This window comes from Acyrthosiphon pisum, chromosome A3 (assembly GCF_005508785.2).
Source record: "Acyrthosiphon pisum isolate AL4f chromosome A3, pea_aphid_22Mar2018_4r6ur, whole genome shotgun sequence".
Lineage (NCBI taxonomy): Eukaryota > Metazoa > Arthropoda > Insecta > Hemiptera > Aphididae > Acyrthosiphon > Acyrthosiphon pisum.
Window position 1 is genome coordinate 40,692,121 of NC_042496.1, and position 8,619 is coordinate 40,700,739.

The window sequence follows — 8,619 nt, forward strand, 5'->3', positions numbered from 1 at the left end:
ATACGGTCTGATTGCAAAAATAAACAGTTTTCAATTTAGGTAATATAATATATTAGTATCTTTAACAAATCGTGTATTATAATTATGAGTAAGAGACTTAAATATCGTATTAATATAGGTATTTGAAAAAAAAACAGACAAATCTTACATTATTATATGAAACGATTTAATATTTTACATTTTACATTCATTATATATGGTAGTTGTTAGGAAGAGACTCGGCATATTGAATAGGTATATTATATTTCACAATAAAATTTAAAGTTGTAAGTAATTTTTTTAATTCAAGTAGGTACCTATCAAAAGCGTTAAGCACCCCAAAAAGCAATACCACAGGACACTATTGATGGTACAAGAAATGCATGTATACACTCTTGTTTTAACATTAGCAGGCACGATATTTTTCTCACATTTAAGTACGTTAAAAAATTTCCAACCGACATTATTAATTTGTCTATATAATATGTAGGTACATTCCATTTCGAGAGTTCGTCAAACCGTATACTCTCAAGTATTTAACCGTGTTTGTTTTATTAATTAAAGGGCAGATTCAACCATCTCCTTCGGTTTTACATGAGATAGTGTTTAATGTTAATTTATTAAAATTTGAATTATTGTAGCATATTATGTGGCAAGGGCGGGAAATGAGCTGTTTCAATCGCGGGCGACGTGTGTGGCACGAACGGCAAGCGATGGCCGCATTTGGCCCAATACTGAAATTTTCTTCCCGCACGAGTCATACATACCATTTTTTTCACACCTCTGTGTTCATCGATGTAATGTTCATGTAATGAATTAAACTATACAAGTTTCTGCATGCCTTAGAACTTTAATTTTCAAAAAATGTTGTTCAAGGAGTAAAATATTTGAACTCAAACCTTAAAATTGCCCTCCATGATAACGAAGTCACAGGGTGAACAAAAAGGTAAGTATAATGGGGAAATTCTTTAAAAATAATTACATATTTTTTTTAATTTATTGAATTGCATACATACATAGATAAAATATAATTCAGGACATTTTAAATAAACTTATTTTATTTATTTTTAATCTTAGTTATAATCTTAATTTTAATCGAGAAAATCTGTTAGTTTTGTTTGCTTATTATTTTTGTAAGTTGTAGTTTTTCATAAAGAAAAATGTATTAATACATTTTGTTTTCCATAATTTATATTTTTCCAATAAAATCAAACAGAAATTAGAGCTATTATAAAATTTTGAATAATTTTAAAATAAATAAAAAAAAACGTGAAATAGTGCTTTTGATAACCAATGTATATTTTAAAGTATTTCATTTATAAATAATCCAATTTAAAATATTATGCTATAATTATATAAGTAATATGCATGGACATTGGGTACTTGGTTGCCACAATACTTTTCCATCATTTTTGCTGAGTTTACATGGAAATTGAGCAGTTAAAAATCAAAGAATATTCATTAAGACATTGGCGAATTTACAAGGGAAGATAAGAAAGGTTTTTTTTAACATACATTACATTTATTAAATATGTATACTGTCATTATGTATATATATATACTGAACTTAGATAATAATTTTTATCTTATCATAACTTTACGTGATCTCGTCGCCGGAAATTGTTCAACTACTTAGAAAAATACAATAATCTAAGTAGGTATGTCACTTTCGATGCTTAACAGTGCAAGGCCTGACAGTCGACTTTGCAATGTGTTCTAAGTCCGTAGTCAGTTTTTTATAAACTTAATTTTTGAAAACGATCGTTCTCCACTATAGTTGAACACTATCAAAACTAAATATAAACTCAGCACTACTTCTATGTAGGAAATGTACTCTGCAAATTATTTTCCTCAATAATCCTTTATAAAAACATTTCCCATTGCTCATTATCTTTACGTGTTTCTATATTATATATTTCAATTATATGATATGAGCAACTTCTGAGGGACTTTGTAATACATTTCATGCGTTTTCACTCAAAAGAATAAAATGTTATACGTTTAAAAATAATACAGTAGGTGATCAGGATCATTGGATCAGGGTATATACAGATATGTAGATAGAGGAAATAACGTGCCCCTTCATTTCACTTATATAAACTTAAAAGACTTAAAACCATACCCGTTCTAATTACAACTTTTTTTATATGAAATACACAAAAAATATTCCGTTTCAAAAAATAAAATTACCGATGTTCATAATAAGTTGTTGATTCAGTAAATAGTAGGAACCTATGAAAATTAAACACGTTGAAAAGGCTATACTGGCATAAAAAACAGATGTTTATTGTTGCAGACATATATGTATTGAAAACGCATAATAATTTACAAAAAAAAATCGCTCACCAACTCAGAAAAAAATTAAGTTATTCCACTTATTATTTTTTTATATAGGGTTATAATATTATTGATTAATTGACTTATTGAATTAATGTTGTAAGATACTTATATTTATATTTAATCGCAAATAAGTGTACCTAATGGATATTTGACAATACTAATTAATGATATAAAACATAAATAATAATTATCATTAATCAACAACACATAAAGCTAGAAATCTCAATCTTTGTAAGGACTTCCATTGGCTTGTTGTTTTGGAAATAGAAAAATATTTTGTAATTAAGAATTATATTATAATATAATATTATTTTTACCGTCAGAATCACTAACAATTTAATAAGTATAGTTAAACATAATTAACTAGTTGTCTAGCTGTATGGTTGAAGAGTAAATAATACACAACAATTATTTTAATATTAATAATACTTGAAAATTTAATAGAAGGCTCCTAATATATTGTTACAATGAAATTTGAAAGATATTAAAAAGCAATAGTCACAGTTTATTTTTATAGTCGTTTTAAGTTAAAATTTGGACGAAATTACATATTAAAAAACCTAGAATAATCATTTTAGTTATTTTGTTGTGATTGTATAATTCGTGAGTACTTGAAACTTCTAAAGTATACTATTATATATCAATGATAGTATCACGGTTTGTTGATGATGTATAACGCGTTATAAGTACGTAATAGATATTGTGATATGAATGATATAATTAATTTGGAATTTATTTTAGGTACCTATTATAGGTCAATTTTTTTTTTAATACCATAGATAAGTATATAATATGTCTTAGGTATGCCTACACTGACATACCGTCTCTGCTCAGAATCGTTTTTCTTATACAATGATATTATATAATTGAATTCAAATTTAATACCATCCATTATACAGTAACCTATTTGTAACCTACTGTACAGCAGAGCGACATCCACTGGCCCATTTTTTAGATTCTGAGTGGAACGATGAATGTATTGATTTTACAATGATGTGTGATTTTTTTTTAATTTCTTACTTTTTTTTGTGTCTGTATACAAGATAAGTAGTCGGAATAATGCTTCGATTTTCAACTTCAGTATCTTGTTTGATTGGATAGTGCAGTGGTTCTCAACCTGGGGGGCACGCCCCCCTAGGGAGGCGTGACAAAATTTCAGGGGGGGCGTGAAAATGTTGAAAAAAAATTTTAATTGTATATTTAATAATAGTTAATTTTAATTTTAAATTATAATTTTTTTTCATTGAAGTTGTATTCATATTAATCCAATAACCAACATTAAAATATAGTTTACATATAAATATTATGCATACATCAATCTTATAGTAGTGAGGGGGGAGGCGTGAACTCATAAAATAGTTTGAAAGGGGGCGTGGACCTCAAAAGGTTGAGAACCCTTGGGATAGTGAATATCGTTGGTGCATTGTGGAGGTCAAAATTTAAAATTCCCAGTAAATTTCAAATGCGCCAAGAAAAAACAAAGAAAAATTAAGGGAAAACGGGAAGTTTTACGCAAAATCAATTTTTCACAAAATTGAATTTGGTTATTGGCGTAACTTTACATGAAATTTTGACTGAATGTTTATATTAGCATTTTCTATACACCATAACATTTTCAAAATATTTTGACTTATTTTGAGCTCTTTAAGGACATTATCAGTTTTCATTTTTTTTTTAGTTTTTTTTCTAAGAATATCAATAAAATTTTATTTGTTGATTAAAAAAGCTTGAAAATTTAACAAAAGGCTCCTAGTATATTGTTTCAAAAGCAGATGAAAAATATTAAAAAACCTTAGTCACAGTTTTTTTTTATAAGCATTTAAAGTTCAAAAATTGACAAAATATGGAAAAATCACGAAAATTAGCAAATTATTTTGAGTTAAGAATTCGTAAAAATTTTTCGTTTTAAATCTAAGATTTTAATCGAGAAAATCTGTTAGTTTTGTTTGCTTAATATTTTTGTAGGTATATTTTATTCAATAATAATACCCCTCCCCCAAATTAAAAACTAGATTCACTTTCCTACCAGAAAAAATACTGAAATAGAAAATCAAAGCGTTTTTACTACCCCAAAAGGTGAAGACAGTCAAAAAAATAAAAACACATAATTTTAAAATCAATATATTAATTATCACTCCACTCAGAATTTAGTAGTAGGTAATAATAATAGAAATAATAATGATATAATCCATATATTTTAGGAGTTAACGAAAACCTAACAATATAATATGAATCAAGTTCATATATTATTATTGTATTAGACAATTTAATTTTACATAAAATAATTAGACAAAATAGAAATATTGGTACTCTATATAATGGTTAGATATATAATATATAATATTATAAGGTTATTAAAAAAATGGTCTTTCTGTCCTGGAATAATCTGATTACAGTAAGAAGTTCCGGGGGTGTTGAGAAGTGTACCTGCAAAGTAAATTGGTATTAGATTTGTTGATTGTGTGCAGCATTAGATTGCTCTACCAAGCATCGTAGATCTCGATTGTATAAATACGTGAAGAGCAAATTTTATTACAAACCATTTATTTTATTCAACACAATGCGGTTTTCATTATTTTTATAAAGAAAATAGTTATTGAAATGTTCTATTATCATAAACCAAAAAAAAAATTTTAAAATATTACGTTTACTCAGCATCAGAACTGAAAAAAATTATCAAAAAGTATTTAAAAAAAAAAACTAAAATTATATAAAAAAGTATAGTTGCCCAACATAATATAGGTAGGTATTTGCCCAGGGATAATCAGGTCTTATTTCGCCATTTACTCGAGCTGGAAATACTATATGGCTATCTTACCCAATACATTGTTTTTTTTTTTTTTTGGTTTGAATATAGTATTCGCTCCTTAGATTTGTATTTGGGTGATTTTGTAAAAATTTCAATGTATTTGGGCAATTTGGCATAATTCTTTTACGCTTTTTTTAATATCATGTGATGCGTTTGAGCGGTATTTTATTCTCATTTTAACAGACTTGGGATTATCCGTGAATTCTACGAGTAAACGAAAAGATGCATTTGTCAAGGTCAGATTCACTAAAATCATCATTTTTAATTGAAATACATAGTTTATTCCATTTTGTAGTAAACATTTTTTAAATAATAAGTTAAAAAAGTGGGAAAATACATTTTTTGTTCTCCCCATAATATATTTTTTTTCATTGTGTACAAAAAGTCATCAAACTTAAAAATATTATTGGGCCTATAGAATAATGAATTTTCGTGAACTAAAATGTGCCAATAGATCCATGTTGGGAGTTAACAAAAACCTTAAACAATATATGAAATAAGAATCATGTTAATATATATTGTAGACAATTTAATTTATATATCTCACAAAAGTAATTGAAAAAAATATTGATACGTTACTCTGGTTTTATTGTAAAAAGATTCTCTAAATAAGTGTTTTTATCTCCTGGAATAACTGTTCCACAGTATGTAGTTACTGGATTCTCGATTTTGAATTCTGCAAAGTAAATTGGTATAACCCAAGTAGCAAAAAAATATTTTTTAAATGATTAAAAAAAGATTAGAAAAAGGTTTATAAGTTGTGTTTTAATCATTTTTAAAATGTTCAAATGGCCAGATTTCCATTCAAAATAAAATGTGAAATCAATATTTTAAATATATTTAAAAAACATTTTTAAAAATATTTTTCAAATATTATTAAATGATTTTTTAAATATTTGTTTAAAATTGCGAAAGAAACATTTTTTAAATATTTTAAAATAGTGAAAAATCAATTTTTTTAATATTATTATATTATTTTAAATGGACTGTCTTTTTAATAATATACTCAATGTAGAATAAATATTATAATTTATAACGGGCTACTGCGACAGTAGCTCATATAATATTTTATACTAATTACGATTCGTAATATACAGGGTCGGCCTGGGTACCTGAGGGCACAAACAAGAATTTTATTTCGGCTCAATAATTAAAAATATTAAACCAATATAAATGGTCTTGAAATCTTGAAGTCAATAAAAAGTACATGTACTTCTCTGTTAAATTCCCACATTTTTTGGAAATTTGTTTCAAAATAAATATCTAGTTTATGGTAGATCTATTTTGTCTAAAACCTGTTTGATAACCCCCTAAAATATCTTCTGCCCACGTCTTAACTCTGTTTAATATACATTTGGATAGAATTTTATAAGTAATGTTTAGTAGATCGATACCTCTATAATTATCACACACCTGCTTATCACCCTATTTGTGTAAAGGATATATCAGTGATGTTTGCAATTCCTCCGGAAATCCTTCTCTTTCCCAAACTTCTTTTATTAGCCCGGACACATATTCAAGCAAGCCGTTTCCCATACTTTTAACTAATTCTCCAGGGATACCATCTTCTCCGGGTGCCTTATATGGTTCTTAAAGTTTCTTATTTGTTCATGAATTCTCTCATTAACAGATTTTATTATTTGTTTCTATATTCTCAAAGTGGAATAAGCTAACTGGTGTATCACAGTTCAGAAGCTGTATGAAATCATTTGCCCATTTATTTTCTATCTCTTCTTTACATGTGATTAGCGTTCCATCATCATTTTTGAGAACTTTCTACGGGTGTTTTTATTTCTTACTTAAGAAGTTAACCTTTTCATATAGATCTCTTGTATTATGACTAGCAAAATCTTGTTTAATATTAAATATAATATTATTAAATTTAATATTAAAAAATTAATTCCGAACATTTTCATACTCACTCACCTTTTAAAACTTCTCTGGACTTCCAAAAATAATTTAAGACCAAAATGAGCTAAATCGGTCCAGCCGTTCTCGAGTTTTAACGAGACTAACAAACAGCATTAGATTTTTTTATATATAGATTATAAAGTATTCATAAAATGTTATGAAAAAAGATGAAAACCTAGTAATTTGATTGAAAAGTTCTCAATAAATTTAACACAAATATTTCAGTAGGAGACCAATTTTGAAATGTAATAGTTTTCCAGTCTTAATATATAACCGAAGTTGATCTTTATTTGTATTGTAGTTTCTTAGTTTATTGTAAGCCCCAATCATTTCGCCAAAAATTATGAAGAATCAAATATGCTTAAAGAATATAGAGTTTAAAAAAAAAAACCATTTTTAATTGTTATATTAGTACATACTACATTACTACCTAGTTTTAACCTATGTACCGTCGAATGACTTGGGCTCATCACATCCATACCAAGTGATTTGCTGGCAACAGCCGATCCCGTTAGCGAAACGGCCACTCCTAACTTCTAAACACATCAATTTAACCAACACAATTCTCCTATAGAAATTCCTATTAAACTTTTATGGTCATAATATTATAGTATACAATTCTGCAGCACAAGCCAACCCATCAAATATAAAAAGAATAAAAACATTCCAAAATAAATGCCTTTGACAATATATAACCAAAGCTTCCTTCCATGTCTCAAGGTTAGGTATTTATATAATCAATTAAAATGTTCACTGTGTTGTAAAAATATACATTTACGGGTCGTATAATAAATATTGATAGGCCTTCAAAAAAAATGTATCATGACATCTTCAATATAAACAACAATTTAGCAGCCTTCATACACCATATTCTTATTTTGCGATCAGTCATATTCTATTTTACATTGATTACGTATGAAGAAACTACATAGTTACTATTACAACCGTAGGTATTTATATAATCAGTTAAAATGTTTAATACTTACCTCTTGGTAAACTTTCTTGGATTTTACGTTCCAAATACGCTGTATAATAACTTGCTATAGCTGTAACAGTAAACTACATTTAGATAGTTTCAAATTGTTTTTGGTAGATTTACCATCATAGAAGTCAGTAACTTTTTAGGTAAAATATTCAATAGATTCAACAAAATATTTGTATTATCTATTTAATTATAAAATAAATTAGGTAATATTGTTATTCATTAGTTGATACATATTAATTTAATTTCCACATTTATTCGAAATCTACAGGTATTATCCACATTTTAATTAAGGGACCGGCTCGTATTAGGTTAGGGGCACTATTTAGGCAATATGCGATTTCGATGCAGCCACCCATGGCATTTGCGTTAGTCGTCAATGATGATTAGTGTGAGTGTGATTGTATGTAAGTACCGGACTATCCACCGCATCGCGCTGCATGTCAACGGAACCGTTAACCAAAAATAAAAGCGTGATTCTCTGCTTAAAAGATGCTTTGTGGGAAAACCATCACGCATCGTAGAGGGGTCTGATTTGATAATTTTTTTTTTCATTAGAAAGAGTATAATTTTATATAGGACGCATTGGACTTCCATT

At 27.4% G+C, this 8,619-nt stretch overlaps 1 long non-coding RNA gene across 1 annotated transcript; it reads right to left on the reverse strand.

Annotated features, from left to right (window-relative positions):
- Positions 1-4,495: 4,495 nt before the first annotated feature.
- LOC100572798 lies at positions 4,496-8,207 on the reverse strand. The gene is made up of 4 exons (XR_510565.3): positions 8,026-8,207; positions 5,708-5,804; positions 4,965-4,982; positions 4,496-4,746 (listed from the first exon to the last, which is right to left on the reverse strand). It is a non-coding gene; the product is annotated as an uncharacterized LOC100572798 (long non-coding RNA).
- Between the last annotated feature and the right edge of the window lie 412 nt (positions 8,208-8,619).